We start from the raw sequence: 16,174 nt of genomic DNA on the forward strand, positions 1-16,174 counted from the left end.
TGAAACCTCGTTTGAAGGAACCCCACTCAGTTTTATGAGAATGTCCTTACCTGGTAAGGTGATTCTCCTGTTGCTATTTTCCTGTTCTGACTTTTAAAAATCCCCATTTTATTCTTGTACCAGAGTTAGTGCCTTGAAGGCAGACCTGATCTCAGATGTGGGTGGGGCAGGCAGCATAAGTGGCATGATTTGAAAGGCACTGAGAACATCCGGACTTCAAATGTTCCTCCACATCAGAGCTCCGAGACCCATAATTCTTTCAGTGAAAACTAGAGAGGCCCCCGCAAGGAGCCAGGATTCCTGGATCTCTAAGTGAGCTCTGCTACTTGGAAATGCCTTGTTGAGCATCTACTGTGTGCCCAGCTGAGTGTGTTCTCTGGTACCATCCTCAGCAACTCAGTAAGCTGTAATGCCAATTCTACTGCTGTTTCCCCTAAGTAGCATAGGTGGGTTGCTTGGGAACCTGTCCCAAAGTGACAGATTGGTGGGCTCGGCACTGGGATTTTCCAGCCAGCTGTGTCTCATGCCCAGGACTTCGCCAGGAACCAAGGCCTTACCCTCCTGACCTCTGAGACATCTCACCTGACCTTTCTATGACTGTTATCACCTGTGGAAAACAAGGGCGTTACACTCAGTGACTTCTAGGAACCTTTCATAAGGCTATGATGTCCGTATTTGTTTCTTTGTCTTATATGTTGCCCTCTTTAATGGTTCCCCTTTAAAATGGAAACAGAACTCATGATAGGTATACTGCCATTGGAAATCCCCATAGAGGGATTCCAAACCTCACGGCATATCATAGCCGTGACATGGCTACTTCTAAAAAGGTCCACTTCTAAAGGTGGTCCACTTCTAAAAAGGTCTGTTTCCAGAGCCTCTCACCAGCACTCTTCTTTAGCTGGTTTGAAGTGGGCTCTGGGAATCCTTGTATTAACCTCCCGCCAACCCCCTTCATCCTTGAATTAACCACACCAAGGTGATTCTGATGTACAAGGTCTGAAGACCATAATATTGCAGCCCTTTTGGGGGGGAGTCAGTGTAATCAGTTGCTTTCCTTTCTGTAGGATGCTGGCCACAGTGACAGTTAAGAGTGTATTGGGTGACTGTGGTCCTCACATCTCTAGGCTAGCAGGGCTGTCTGACTCTTGTCCTCTGAGACTCACTCTCAGGGTATGTGTGTGAGCGTGCTCAGTTGTGTTTGACTCTTTGTTACCCTCTGTCCATGGATTTCCCAGGCAAGAATACTGGAGTAGGTTGCCATTTCCTTATTCAGGAAATCTTCCTGACTCAAGGATTGAACCCACATCTGTATTGCAGGTGGATTCGTTACCGCTTGAGCCATCAGGGAAGCCCAGGTCAGGAATTCCCAAACACTGTTGCATATTAGACTCACTGGGAAGCTTTTAAAACTCCTCACCCCCAGATCATACTCCAGGTCAATTAAATCCCAATGCCTCCATTGGGAGTTGGCTTCCATATTTTTCTTTTAACATCTGCAGATGATTTCCATGCTCAGCAGTTTGAGAACCACTGTCGTGGATGTTGCAGATTCCGTACCTTTGCCACTGCTGAATTTTTACCTGTAAGGCGAATCCACCCTCCCAGCTCCACAGACAGAAGTCTTACCTACTTAGTGAGATACATGGGCAACCCACTCTTTTTCTCCGTTGTCCTTCCAGATGCTCCCTGCTCAGTCCTCTGCTTTTAAGGTATTTATCTCACCACCTTGTTTTTGTTTACTGCATGTCTTCATGGGGGAGATGGCATCTTCCATGAGGGAAGAGGCTCTAATATATGTGGCTCTGGGCTGGTGGGAGCAGAAAGAGTAGACGAGGGTAGATGCACAAGACAAGACAAAGATCAGCTGGACTTTCTGCCATGGCTTTCTTCATGACAGCAGAGAGAGGGTGATAAAATGGAGGAGAATAATAATGATAATAGTAATGCAGAAGGTTGCCCTGGCACTAGACTCCTTGAACAAAATATCCTAGTAAAAATTTTGAACTCACTTTTCTGGAGAGTAACAAAGAATCCTAAATAGAGCACCTTCCAAATAATTACATTTGATGGTTTGATATTTTGAAAATGTGACTTCTGCTGACACATGCAGGAATCATTCAGATTGCAAACCAGCTTTTCTAACCAGAATGTTTGAAGTGACTAGTTAATACTTGGGAAGAAATTTAAGAGTAAGGAAAAGTACTCTGCAGGTTTCCTTTCTTCTCTGTTTATTTCCACTTTGCTCACTTAAGGAACAAGCCCTGTCATTCTGGACTGACATGGTGGCTGCCATTGTTTTCCCAGCAATGGGAGTCGTATAGGCGCGGCCTGTGCCCTTGATGCTCCCTGAAGCTATGCTTTGATTGGCCTACCTAAGGTTTAAAACTGAGGACTATTTGGGGAAAGATCTGGATTTTTTTGTCTCTCTAAAATGCAGAAGCGCTTTCTGCCCTGAGCTCGCTTTTAAGGAGACAGCAATCAGCCTCTGTCCCTTTCAGTTGAGACGCATGTGCTCAAATTGCCACAGTCCCCACGCCTCCCTAATTACACTCAACCCACTTCAGTAATTTGTCTGGTAGAGTTCTCTAGGTCATGGTATTAGCATCACCTCTTAAGACATAAGACATCAATTGCTGGGCCCCACTGATCTTCTGTAAGGAAGAGTTATCACTTTCCCATTTATTTATGTATGTAGATATTAAACACATATTTACATCTGCATGCATATATGTGTGTAATTTTGTGTGTATGTCTGTCAGTATGGGCTTCCCAGGTGGCACTAGTGGTAAAGAACCTGCCTGCCAAGGCAGGACACATAAGAGACCTGGATTTGATCTCTAGGTTGGGAAGATGCCCTGGAGGAGGGCACGGCAACCCACTTCAGTATTCTTGCCTGGAGAATCCCATGGACAGGGGAATCTGGTGGTGACAGTCCACAGGGTTGCAAAGAGCTGGACACGACTGAAGTGACTTAGCATGCACCCACATCTGTTAGTATGGATTCATGTGTATTTATTTCATTCTTTGGGTTGTAATCTATTACTATTATTATTTCTTTTCTTGCTCCCAGTGTCTCAATTTTGGGTATTGGGGAGCTCTTCAAGATTGGCTCCTGTGGCTTTTCAGTGTCTCTCCACTCCATGCCATTATTTTTTATTTAAGTGCTTCTTATAGCAATTTCTGGTACTACATGGTGTTCCAGGCTTATCTTGTATTTTCTCTACTCCATCACTGGAATTGACTAGTTCTCCAGGGAGTTCTGATTGGTTTTATTGCAGTGAAAGTGAAAGTCACTCAGTCGTGTCAGACTCTGCGGCCCCATGGACAATACAGTCCATGGAGTTCTCCAGGCCAGAATACTAGAGTGGATAGCCTTTCGCTTCTCCAGGGGAATCTTCCCAACCCAGGGATTGAACCCAGCTCTCCTGCATTGCTGGTGGATTCTTTACCAGCTGAACACAAGGGAAGCCCAAGAATACTGGAGTGGGTAGCCTGTCCCTTCTCCAGCAGATCTTTCCGACCCAGGAATCGAACCGGGGTCTCCTACATTGCAGGCAGATTCTTTACCAACTGAGCTCTCAGGGAAAGAGGTTTTATTGAAGAAAGGTATTTAAAAGCGAAGATCTGAGTAGGGGGTGTGCTCATTGCTATTGGGACATCACTACTTCTTGCCTTTGTCAGTGGATACAGCTCAGAAATATATGTATGCATACTAACTGGGCCACCTGGCTCAGATGGTAAATAATCAGCCTGCAGTGCAGGGTACCTGGATTCGATCCCTGGGTCAGGAGGATCCCCGGTAGAAGGGAATGGCTATCCTCCAGGCCAGTACTGTTGCCTGGAGAAGTCCATGGACAGCGAAGCCTGGCGGGCTACAGTCCATGGGGCCGCAAGAGTCAGACACGACTGAGTGACTAACACTTGCACTTCAGGCCTTCACATAGATTTATTTCTGTGTTTATTCACCTGTAAATATATGTGTTTATGTTTTACATTACTATATGTACATATTTATATATATATGTATATTTAGCTGTCCATATGAATACCTTCAATTCTAATTCATTACCATTAAACTTGAGGATACCAGATTTTTATCTTTATAAAGCTTTTTAATGTCAACAGTGGCTCATGAACATCCTGAGGGGAGAAAGGAAACTTCAGTTGATAACTATTTTATAGATACTACTAAAAGAAACCCCCCCAAATCTCAAGTTTAACGTAACAGAAAGATCAGCATATCCCCATGTTTAATATCCTTCCGTCCCTTCTAAAAAATTCTATAATTTGCAACTCAAGACCCTGGTTTGATTCCTGGGTCGGGAATATCCCCTGGAGAAGGGATAGGCTACCCTTTCTGGTATTCACCGGCTTCCCTGGTGGCTTAGATGGTAAAGAATCTGCCTGCAATGTGGGAGACCTGGATTCGATCCCTGGGTTGGGAAGATCCCCTGGAAGAGGGCATGGCAACCCACTTCAGTATTCTTACCTTGGAGAATCCCCTTGGACAGAGGAGCCTGGCAGGCTACAGTCAACGGGGCCGAAGAGTCGGACACGACTGAGCACACCTCTCTGGTTCCTGAAGATGGGTAGACCTGCTTTATTTTCCTTCTCATACAAATAGAGTTTGTCTCTAGTCTTACAGAACAATGCCCTTTGTAACACTGAGCTGGCACTTGTGGATTCTAAATATAAGCCAAGACACTTCTCAGAGATTATAATCAGAATTTTGCTTTACGTGTGAAATCTTATTTTGAATTCAGGTACACAATTACTCAGAGATTTAATTATACTGCCTTAGGATAGTATAAAAACAACAGTTTTAATTTTGTGTGTGTGTGTGGCGGGGGGTGGGGGGAAGGTTTACAAAAGTAACCTGTTGTTAGGAATAGAAGGTGACTACAGTCTGAGAATTTCACAGATAGAAATTAACTATCAGCTGTGAGATTTGCCTATGATTCCTTCATGTTTATTCAGAAGTAAACATACTTGCATAGGGTCCCCCCTCCTCTCATTGTACTTAATGTAAATCTAGGGGTGCTTGCATGTATCTTTAAAAATTGTAGAGAAGTGGAAAGAGAATCCAACCAGGATGGCTCATGGGCCACTGGAGGTGTGGCCCCCTCAGTGCTTTGGAAAATATTCTGGGTTTTGAACAGCAACACCTGTAATTATGGAGGCGTCATCCTTTCCATAAAAAAGAAAACAAAACCAAGAAAGCAAAGCCCTTCTACTAACAAGATGTAGTCATAGCATGTGTTCAGCCTTCCCAAAACCTGTCTGGCATTTGTTTCTGGCCTGGTAGGGAATATCTTCCATCTTTCTCTGAGCACTCATAAAACAATACAAAGGTAAACAATTGGAGGGCAATTAGCAGTCTCCTTGGGGTAACAGAAGAGAGAAGTCATCCTGCTATTAATGTTAGAGGAGTTAATCATGGTTTACATAGGTGACTTACTGGCTTAACTTTGCAAGTGGTTGAAACACAAGAACTCAACAAAGTTTACAAAAGACGCTAGCTTGGAGAACCAGGTATGGCGGACAACTTACAGAACTATCTGTCAAGTAGTTGAAGGTGTTAAAGTTGTTGAGATGGTGCCTGTTTTGGAAGAGGCCATGTGCAGTGCAGATTTGTGTTTCTCAAACTTTAGTGTGAGATGTACCTGGCCAGCTTTGTTAACATGCAGATGTTGGTTCAGTAGGTCTAGGGACTGGGCTGTGATTCTGCCTTAAAAACAAAAACATTTATGTACTTATTTGGCTGCACCAGGTCTTAGTTGCAGCCTGAGGATCTTCAGTTGTGACATGTGGGATGTAGTTCCCTGACCAGGGATTGAACCTGGGTCCCCTGCATTGGGACCATGGAGTCTTAGCTGCTGGACCACCAGGGAAGTCCCTAATTTTGCCTTTTCAACACATTGCCAGGTGCATTGCCCATGCTGCAGGCCAGCACATCTCATTTTGCATAGCAAGGCTGTAGATTGTTCTTGTACCTGTGGTAGGTAGGATCAAGCTGCTCATACTCCCTTTAAGAATCTCCAGATTATCAACATGTTGCACTCTGTATGTTCACGGCTTAAGGGATCAGAACAGCTTTTTGGAGTGGAGGTACTTGGCCAAATACTTCATTGTGCATATCAACAACTTCTTTCACAAGCACCAATTTAAAAAAAAAACCATAAAAAAAATATTTACAGGCCATGTTTATTTACATTTATTGAACTATACCCTTAAAAGAAAACAGGAAATACAATCTCTGTAACTAAAGCCCCTCTCTGTGATTAAAACCTCAGAAAATGCCCTATTGTCTCTGGTTTGAATGCTGAGCCTCTTAACAGGTTTTGGCATTGGGGAAGCCCCTTTGAAAGCTGGGCTGTTTTACCATTGCTTGACTAGTTTTTCAAGCCATTCAGTTATCAAATGTGGTTTGTTTCAGAATGCCTGATCGTGTTGTATAAAGGGGTCCCTCAGTATCTGAGGAGACTGGTTCCAGGACCTTGCTCAGATACCCAAGTTAGGTGGAGGCTCAAGTCCCTTACAGTACATCCTCCCTAGGGGCTGGTTCTGCATCCCCAGATACAAGCGGCAGCACCCACTAACCCGTGGGTTGAATAGGTGGATACAGAACCAGTGGGTACTGAGTGCCAACCGTACTTTATTTTTAAACTTGTTTTTGGTGCCAAATACTTCCCGTGCTTTAAAAACGGAGATCCTCTGGTTTTTGGTATGGACACAGAGCCACATCACAGCACAGAACACACTTCTTTTGCCTCTTGCTGTGAAACATGTGATTTTCATTAGCCATTTTTCTCTTCTTGGAAGGAAACTTAGGAGTATACGCCTTCTTTAGAGTATTCTGAACACTTTTACTAACCTTTCCCCTTTCCCCATGTCCCTCTTCTCCTCCCTTTCTCCCCTTCCCTCCTTTCTAAACGGTGTTTACCAGTACCTGGATGTCTGCCACACCTAGGGTAGGGGAGAGGGAGAAGGTAAGCGGGGGATCTTGATTTTGACTCTCTGGTCTCAGTTGTCCTGTTTATAAATGGCTATTTGTGAGAAGGTTAAGTGATTTCTGAGGAGGGGTGGCACATCTCTTTGGTAAAGTGAAGAGTATGAGATGGGAATACAAAAGGAGCCAGGACACCTGGTTTCTAATCCTTGTTTAGCCACTCACCAATTATTTGGCCTTGGAGGGCAATGTCACCTCCCTGGGTTTCAGCTTCCTAATCTGTAATTTGATATACATACTTGGTTATGCCTATTTCTCAGAGTGCAGGAGCCTTATTACTGGGATGGCATTAGATAACATTGAGTCACATATTGAGAACTATACTTCTTTGGCAGTCACTTTCAGTTCTTTCTGGTTGTTCAAACAACATCAGCAGCATCAAAAAGAAAACTATTCTCTGTTGACACTCATTAACATTTTCCAGGACTTGTCACTTTTCTGTTTAAATTTTTTTTAATTTTAGTTTTTTTGACCTCTTTTTCTTTCTAACAAAGAAAAGTCAGCGAATTTGTCTTTACTGTGATTGTTTTTAATTTATGGAGACTGGGAAATATGATTTCCCACTTAATGTAGTAATAGAAAAATAAAAGTTGGTTGCTTTACAGAAAAATATTTAGTATAGTTATAATAACTGTACTTCAGTGAGTGCAGAATATTAGTTATTCAATAACTATTATGTAGATATGGTGAAATTAGGAAGATGGTGAGTGTAGTTAAAGAAACACTGAATTAGGTGATTTTAAAGTTTCTGTTTAATTCTAAACTTAAAAGAGATTCCGGTATCTCATTGACTGGTTGATGTCCACACAAGTTTCTGTTCCCTAAAAATGTGCATATATTCATTGACAGTATTTGCAGAACAAAGTTGGTGTTACATACAATGAACAGTATGCGACAAGGCACTCAAATGTTCTGATGCCATTGGGGAAATTTTGGCTGCAATTAACTATAGTTTGCTGATTTGGAATTTACAGTTTTTTCCTATTACTTAAAATATAACAAAATGGGGACAAGCACCTTTGCCTTAGTATAATTAAAAATGAAATTATGTCAGGAACATCTGTTTTAAAAAGGAATTTCTATTTGTTTTACCACCAAAAGGTGGCGTCCTACCCCCATGCCCTTTATTTAAAAACCCTTCTTGCTTTAATTTAACAAAAAGAAACTTCTAGTTGATTACTGATAAAGAAATTAAAATGTGCTCCTTATGAATGTAACGTGACAGTGTTGAAAATGAACTATATGTTAAACTGCAGTTAAGTTTCCCTCTAATGCAAGCCAAATGGGCATGGAAGTCTTTAATACGGCAGCACATTAGACAGTATTATTACAAAATTGGTTACAATATATCATGGGATTTACAGCCAGGATTTCCTTTTGTCTGCAAAACTTGTTGCCAGCCTGATTTTGACCCCCACTTTCAAGCGAATGTAAGAAACTTAAAATGGAGAATAAGATCGCTGGCAACCTAAACATCTTCTTTAGTATGACAATGCTAATAATTGTTTTGAAAAAAAAAAAAACTCATTATCTGACCTGAAAACAAGATCAGAGCATGAACTGTTCTTTAGAGATGATGAATAAATTTGTCACATTGAGATACATTGCTATTCCCCTGAGTTATAATTTTGTGACCCAACATATACCATAACATGTTATATCTGGCATAAACACTGTAGAAATGAAAAACATCATCACACCCCCAGCCAACAACCCTCCATAGACTGGCTACTTTGTAGATTTCCATTTACTTCCATGTGAATTCAGCATATGGAATTTCCAGAGATGGTAATGGGTGGTAAAGAGTTGTTCATAGTGTTAACTGAGAAGACAAAGCTTTTATATAATTGTCTAGTTCATGGTAAGGATTCAATAAATATTAGATGTTGTTACTGACAGATGTAGACTGTGAGCTCCTCAAGGGCAGAAATTGTATTTATTTTTGCGTCCCTCAGTGCCTACTAGAACATAGTAGGTGTGCCATGTCTTAATGTCTTGAGTCAAAGAACACAACTCTAGCCTCTAGGAAGCTAGGAAGTGCTGCAGGAACTCAAACACATTTTCTTTATCTCAATTCTAGTCTAAAGATCTGATGGATGGTTTTGCCTGGATAGCCTAGAATCTTACACAGCATGCATTCAACAAGAATTCTACTGTGTTGTAATTACTTAGCGTGGTCTCCCTGTCTCTGGCTTTATTCTGTTGCATGAGTGAATGCTTTTTATTTACTTGCAAAACAGATACAATTTTAAAATGGTAGTCTTATGCTGTTATTGAAATTGAGATTTAGAATTCTTCAGTAAATGAATGTTTAAAAGTATCTGTATAAAGACAGTATCCAAAAAATTGATAATAACTCTTTTTCAGAATATTGGTTGTGTACAACTGTGCCAGGCTAAAGACCAGAGGGATAAGTATGCTCTCCACCAGGTCTCCCCCCCTTCCCCATTGTCTCCTCACCTCCCAAGTACTTTGTAGGAATCCACAGGACGGCTGTCAATATATTCTCATAAAGAGTTATCCTGCTATACCACCCAACCAGTGGCTGAAAATGCTGGTATGTTAGCAGCATCTGGGGTTAAGAGTCTGAAAAAATTATTTCTGTTAAAAACAATAACAAACCATACAGCCATGTATCTTTCCAAGTCAGTGTGGAAACAGAAAGTCATCTTCCTTCTCTATTTGTATTGATGATAGTGAAAGAAATGTTTGTGTCTTTTGTTTTGTACATGTATATTTCAAAATATTTAATCCAGGCTCCTAATTTACTCCTTCAAATTTCTAAATTTCACCAAACTTCAAAGCAACAAAAAGAAAAAGAGTCTCACCTTTTCAAAGAATTGGACAAAGCTTTTTACATGTGACTGATCTCTGGGAGAGAAGGTAATTTGTGTTAAACAACTGATTGACATTCTAGCCCCCTGGGCGTTTTCCTAAGAGAAACCGTGGCAAGAACACAGCTCCCAACGCAGCCACTTTCGCCTGAAGTGGATCTAACTACACATTCCTGCAGTGACTCTGACAAGGAAGCGTCCCACATTACACTCTCCTGCTTCAGAAATACAGGGGGAAAAACCCCTCGCTGGCTGGTTTCTCTTTCTTGCAAACAGGGGTTTGTCCTTCTGCTGAACTTTCACCTTCCGAACTCGCCTTCTTTCATTGGACAAAGTACAGAAAGAAAGAGGAGAGACCGAGGGAGGACGGGAGAGAAGGAGAAAGGGGGTTGAAAACACCACCCCACCTCCCCCTCCTTCAACTGTCACTGATGGCAAAACACTTTCACTTTTAACTGGAGGAAACTCACATCCCTGTCTATCCTCTCCTCTTCCTTCTGTATTTTTAGCTCAGAAACCAAGCAGATAGCCATCGCGTTACCATCTTCGGCCCTAGTTGCTAACACTCTTCCTCTCGTTTCCCCCCCCAGTGTCTGAATGGGCCCCCCTTTCCCCTTCTTCTGAGGAATCCCCCTCCCCCATGTCCCTTGTTTTCCAGGTCTTTCTTGCCTGATTCCTCTTTGGCCAGGGACTGCTCTGGCGTGGCCCTCCTCTCTCGGATCTGCAGGCTCGGCCTCCCTCTCCCCCATCCAGCCCGGACGCCCCTCACTCCCACCTCCCTGTTCCCTTTGCCCCCAATTCCCACCTCCCCCAGGCCTGCTTTGGCAACTGCGATTTTTTTTTTTTTTTTTTTTTTGCTGCAAGCCTTGTTGTTTACCCAGCAGGTGGATGTGACGTCAGGGACGCACAACAGCAAAAAATAACAACATCTCCCTCCGCGACGTGTTGGCCTCGCGCGCGCCTTATTTATTTATTTGTTCCGGGGGTGGGGGCGGGCACCAGCGCCTAAGTGGCTTGGGGAAGGAGGGTGAGCAGGCTCAAGCCCGGGGGTGGTTTGTGGGCGCGTGAGGTGGAGAAGGGGCCCAGGCTGGATGCCAGGGGTGGGAGCAGGCTGGGGAAAGCCCCCGGCCCGACGCCGTCCGCGCCTCTGTGGCCGCCGCCGCCACTGGCGCTAGCTGGGCTCGGGGAAGCTAGTCCGGAGCGGAGGAATCTATTGTTATTTATTGTGTGGCGGTTTCATGCTGTACTCGCTCGGCCCGGCCCTCGCCCGGGAGTGCGTGTGTGTGCGCGTGTGTGTCTGTGTGTGTGTGTATATGCGCGCGCGTGCGTGTGTGACCAAGTGAGTGTGTTTGCGGGGGTGCGCGCGCGGGCGGGAGTGGGCGCGCTCGGGGAAAGGCCCGAAAACACCTTAGTTTGCACCGAGAGACCATTTGCAGCGGGTGAGTTTGTATTTTTCCATTTCTGCTCCACTTTTTCCCAAGCCGCCTCCTGCCTTGTCTCCGACCACTTTAAACAACAACAACAACAACCAAAAAAAAAAAAAAGAAAGAAAGAAAAAGAAAAGAAAAAGAAAAAAATCTACTTTTCATCTCCCGGCTCCACGTGCATCTCCCCCAGCCCTCCCCAGAGGCAGCCTCTCTCTTCCCAGGGTCAGGGCCAGGCTCTAGGGTGGGTGGGGGCTGTGAGTCGCCTCGGGGGTGGAGGGGTTTCCTGGGGCACTGCTCTCTCGGGTGTATTTCCATAAGTCAAATGGGGGGTGGGGTGGCGAAGGCAGCAGCAAGGAGGCAATCTCGCCTTCCCCTCGGCCCCTTCACGCGTTCTGCAGTCGCTGTGGGGAGAGAAATCGATAAGCCCAGGCGGCCTGGCGTAACTTTGGTGTCCGTTGTTGGGGTGCCTGCCGAGTAAATGCCGGCGGGGCGCAGGGCCCGGGGTCAGGTCCACGGCGGGAGGGGGGCGCGCTGCTGGGTGCTTCTTGAGCCCAAAGTTTGGACTTGGAGCAAACTTTTCCCCTTCGCTCAACTGCTAGTGTTTTCCCCTCTGTGCCCTGGGGCTGCTCCGTGGGCCTCAGCGGAATGACTGGGGACGTCCGCGCCCTAGGCCCCGCGGCTGGGGCCGTCTCTAGTGCTGCGCAAGCCATGTCCCGACCTCGATGGCGGGGGCACTCCTCTGTCGCACCCCGGAGCCCAGAAAACTCAAACACATACCCGCGCACCTTCAGCTAGACACGTACCCCTCACGCGCTCGGCCCAGTGAACTCAGCCTCCCTGCCAGGGATCCGCGACTGCCGTGGCCAGCTCCGCGAGTGAGAGTGGGAGCAGGGTGCGCTGCGGGTAGTCGCCGCGCGCGGATTCCTCTCCACTCCATCACATGCACTTTCTGGGTGTACTCCCCTCTTAAGAACGGGGGTGGAGGGGATTTCCCAAGCCTCGATATGTCCTAAGACGTGCGCGAGTCGCCGCGTCCCTTTGGCGGTGTCCCGGCAGCCGATGGCTCTCTGTTCCTCGTCTGCGCGCCGCCTTCTTCCCGAGCTCCCGGCGCTCCATTCGTGCCCGCAAAGAGGATTCAGCTGAGCCAGCCCGCAAGCCGGGCGGCCGTGCGCCTCGGGTGGGGACCGAGGTGGCGGTGCCGGGAGCCGAGGGGTTTGCCAGTTGCCGCGGGGTCGCGGTCATTCACTGCCTCCGCCTCCCCTCGCCCCCGCCTTCCGCCCCCCTCCTTCCCAGACGCTGCTACGCTTGGAAACTTTGATTCCTTCTCCTTTTTGGCCCTAGGCTAGTCCCCCTCCCCACCTGTTGTGAGTTCCACCTTGGTCCCTGGAGACTGGCGGTGACACAGGCGGGCGCAAGGGAGCTTCGCGCCCAGAAACAAAGTCTCATGCCCCCCCCCCCCAAGTGTTTGCTAAGAAATCGCTGCCTGCAACCCCCACTCCCCCATCGCCCCCCAGTGCCTCGCAGCTCCCGCCCCCTGTTAGAATAAGGACTAAATAAACAGTTGTAACTCCAAACCTTGCGACTGCGATCTTATCCCGATCCCACCCCTCCCCCTTTCCTCCCCCCTCCTTTTTTGTTGTTGCAAGTTTGTAAGATCCCGGGTAAGGTGCTGAGACTTTGGCTCCGTCCGTTTCCCTGTCTCGGGATCCTTGCAGGAGTCCCTGAGCCACATCCTCTCTTCCCTCCACGCGCGCTTGTGGGTCCTTCGGGCCCGACGCCTTCTCAGCCTTGGCCCCCCAGCTTACTCATCTATCCCGCCCCACTCCATTTCCCCCAACCTGCACCGAGAAGACTTGCTGACGGTCACCCCGGTTTCTTGTCGACCGCAGAACCCGAAAGTTTGCAAGAGGAAGAGAGCGTGTGGCGAGCAAGCGGGCCAGGGGCAGCGGCAGCGGCGCTGGGGACCATGGTGCTGCCGGCGCCTCCTCCGCAGGCGTGAAGGCGGCGCTCCCACTCCCTCCCGAGTCTCCGCGGGTAAGTCGAGGCGGCTGCGGCCGCGGGCGGGTGCGCAGGGTCTAGGGACACCCTAGAGCTTTGGGTTGCGCCCGGGGGTTCTCTGTGCCCAAAGCCTCAGCATGGGCGGCGCGAGCGCAGCGATCTGGCGCCGGAGCCAGGAATGCGCCTGTCCTCAAGCCGGTAGGTGCTTCGAAATATTGGACTTTCTCCCTTTTCCCCCTTTTCTTTCCAAAATCCGAAAATCTAGAGATCAAAGTTTAGCGTGGAGTATAAAGTGCTCTGATAAAATATGATGACATCCCTCGCTCCCCTTCTCACCCTTCTCCCGCCCCCCCTTTTTAACTATTAATTATTTCCAAGTCATTGTGTCCAAATACCCTTGCCGGGCTGATTACAAAGTGTATTGATTTAGTCTAGGCTCATCCTACGCGTTCGTTTTAATTCCTTTTCTTTTGCTCAACCAGAAAACCCGAAATGAAACTTATTTGTCCCTCTGTGCACCCCCCGCCCCCTACCTTCGAGGCTTGGACAGAATAATGAAATTAATATAAACATTTCATTTGGTTGCATTTGAGCTTTTCCAGCCCACTTAGGAGGGGCTGGTGTTGCTCTCGTGTCTGGTCACAGGTATTTTCCAAGTTTGGATTTCCCTTTTTGTTACTGTTCTGTAGATTGGAATGTTGGAGGGCCGTTCTGTATTCCCTCTGAAAGGAGTCTATACATTGAAACTGTCTACACTATACCTTTAGTTGTCGTAGGCTTCAGGATTTAGGGCTTGCACAATAGCTGAATTGAAAAAACCTAAGGGATAGTTAAGAGATTTTTCTCCTGCCGAAAATATATTGAAGAATATCTCCAGTTTTTCACCTTACATGTTGCTTCCACAGTGAGAATCAATTTAGGGAAATAGCTTAACTAGAATTTGAAGAGAAATGGTAAGAGTTCTGGTATTTTCTATCAAGGGTTATCCTGTATAACAGAGACACAGAAGTTCCTGTTATTTTCGGTTCCAGAGACAAATGTATCAAATCTTTTGAGAATTCCACTAGAGTTTTGATTCTGTTAAGTGAAAAATACCCATCTCTTTGAGGCCAGTAAATTAAAATTGGGCTCACAGTTTCAGAGGTTGGGAATGAGTCCTTTCTGTCTCTGACTTTCGTGCTTGAAACGTCATATAATTAAAGAGTATTAAAAATATAAAAAGGAACTCAACCAGTTACCATTAAAAGGTGTTAGCTAAAATCTCACTGCAAGGAGGGGGGATGTTTAACATCTTGTCACTAGCTGCATCCCTCCCCCCTTTCCCCCACACCCTCCTTAGACTTTGGATTAGTCATTGTATGGGGGGGGGGGATCAGTTTTTTTTTTTTTTTTGAAAAAGTAAAGTAAACAGCCTCCAACTGCTGAACCTTGACAACCCAAATTAAGGAAGCAGGAGAGATCAAACAGAACTGCTGCTGGGTTGTTGTCAGGAGCTCTACACGAAGAACCCTGGACTATTCGATCTAGCAGCAAAGCTGTATATTGACTAATGCAGAAATGGACTATTGCAAATGCTGATCTTTGTTGTCCAAGCAAAGCCTCGCTTGGAAGGAAATATTCAGCCCCTCTCCAGGCAGGATCTGAGTTCCTTACAGATGCTGAGTAGGTAAACAAGTTGTTATTTTTATAATGCATTCTTATTTATGAACAAGACATACCCAAAAGGGCATTAAAAGGCTATTAAGTCTTCCAGAGGCAGTCTTGCTACCCAGAACTGTGCAGTGGAATTCTTTTTTACCAACATTAGACTCCTACACTAGAGTTAGATAACATTTTCTCACATCAAGTTTAGAAGATCTGCCTTGTCAGGGAAGCCAAGGTTTTGTATGTGAGGGTTTAAATCTGATGTGAAGCTCAAAAAAAAAAAAAGAAGAAAATCCTGGTGATGAAGTTTTGTGTCAGCCCACTCTTGGAATTTAAAAAGGCGAGAGGGAGCATTCTCCAGATTAGACATAACCTCTTTTTTTAGATTGACATTCAACATGACCACGTTGCTACTTTTATTCAAGTTCTCTGTAACTTGTCCTTGCTTGTTGTCTAGGAAAATTTAACTGCTTTACATTTTTAAAGGGAGTAGTAACAGTAATTACTTTAGCATTTTGTTTTCACAAGTTTATCAAAGTATAATGAAAGAAACATCAACTTTTTAGATTAACAGCCTCAAATTAAGGGGGTTGTGTTGCTGGAGACATCTCAAAGATTTTGTGTTTATATTTAAATCCTGGAGTATAAACTGTGTAACACTTTTTAGGTATAGGCTATACCCAAATTAAATATCATTTTAATTAGGTAGAGCAAAGTGGGGTAAAGGACAAATAAAACACATAGAGAAGGATAAAAAAATTGTTGTTTAAGGATTGCATTTGTAATGAACAAATGTTGATCACATAGTAAGCACTTTGTGTTTTTTTAAGTCAGAGTTTCATAACCAGAGTGCCCAACATGTTTCAAAGTTTGTAGCTTTTATTGGATATACCTTTTATTGTATCATTAAACAATGTGAGTTAAACATACACATGGATGCTATTAGGCAATTTTCTGCAATATGTAATGTTTTTTGAAAAGCTATAAATATTTTCTAGTTAAATCATTTGTACCAACAATAACAAAAGTTAACTGGGTTAATATTGAGCCTGGGCATGGTTTTCTGTTACTGACTCTTTGCCTGTTTCTCTTAAGACTCTACCCCCAGCCTTGTATATTTGCATTTGTAGGCTCTATTGAAGGCTGTGTCTGTTCTCAGCAGTTGTTTAAATTAACAGAAGAATTGTGATATTTCCTCAACAAATATATTTCTACCACAGCAATGCCAACATAAAGGAAGAGAAAGGAGAATAGAACAGATG

General features: G+C 45.1%; 1 protein-coding gene and 1 long non-coding RNA gene across 2 annotated transcripts in view; one reads left to right on the forward strand and one right to left on the reverse strand.

The window, feature by feature from the left end:
• Window positions 1-10,782: 10,782 nt before the first annotated feature.
• On the reverse strand, window positions 10,783-12,723 carry LOC139031236 (uncharacterized). Its single transcript, XR_011483695.1, has 2 exons — window positions 12,074-12,723; window positions 10,783-11,349 (listed from the first exon to the last, which is right to left on the reverse strand). It is a non-coding gene; the product is annotated as an uncharacterized lncRNA (long non-coding RNA).
• A 646-nt stretch (window positions 12,724-13,369) lies between these two features.
• Window positions 13,370-16,174, forward strand: part of FOXP1 (forkhead box P1) — a 615,660-nt gene continuing 612,855 nt past the window's right edge. Inside the window, exon 1 of the mRNA XM_070455670.1 lies at window positions 13,370-13,466. The gene's annotated coding sequence lies outside the window, so the exon portion shown is untranslated. The remainder of the gene's footprint in view (window positions 13,467-16,174) is intronic.

Source organism: Odocoileus virginianus, chromosome 26 (assembly GCF_023699985.2).
Source record: "Odocoileus virginianus isolate 20LAN1187 ecotype Illinois chromosome 26, Ovbor_1.2, whole genome shotgun sequence".
NCBI lineage: Eukaryota > Metazoa > Chordata > Mammalia > Artiodactyla > Cervidae > Odocoileus > Odocoileus virginianus.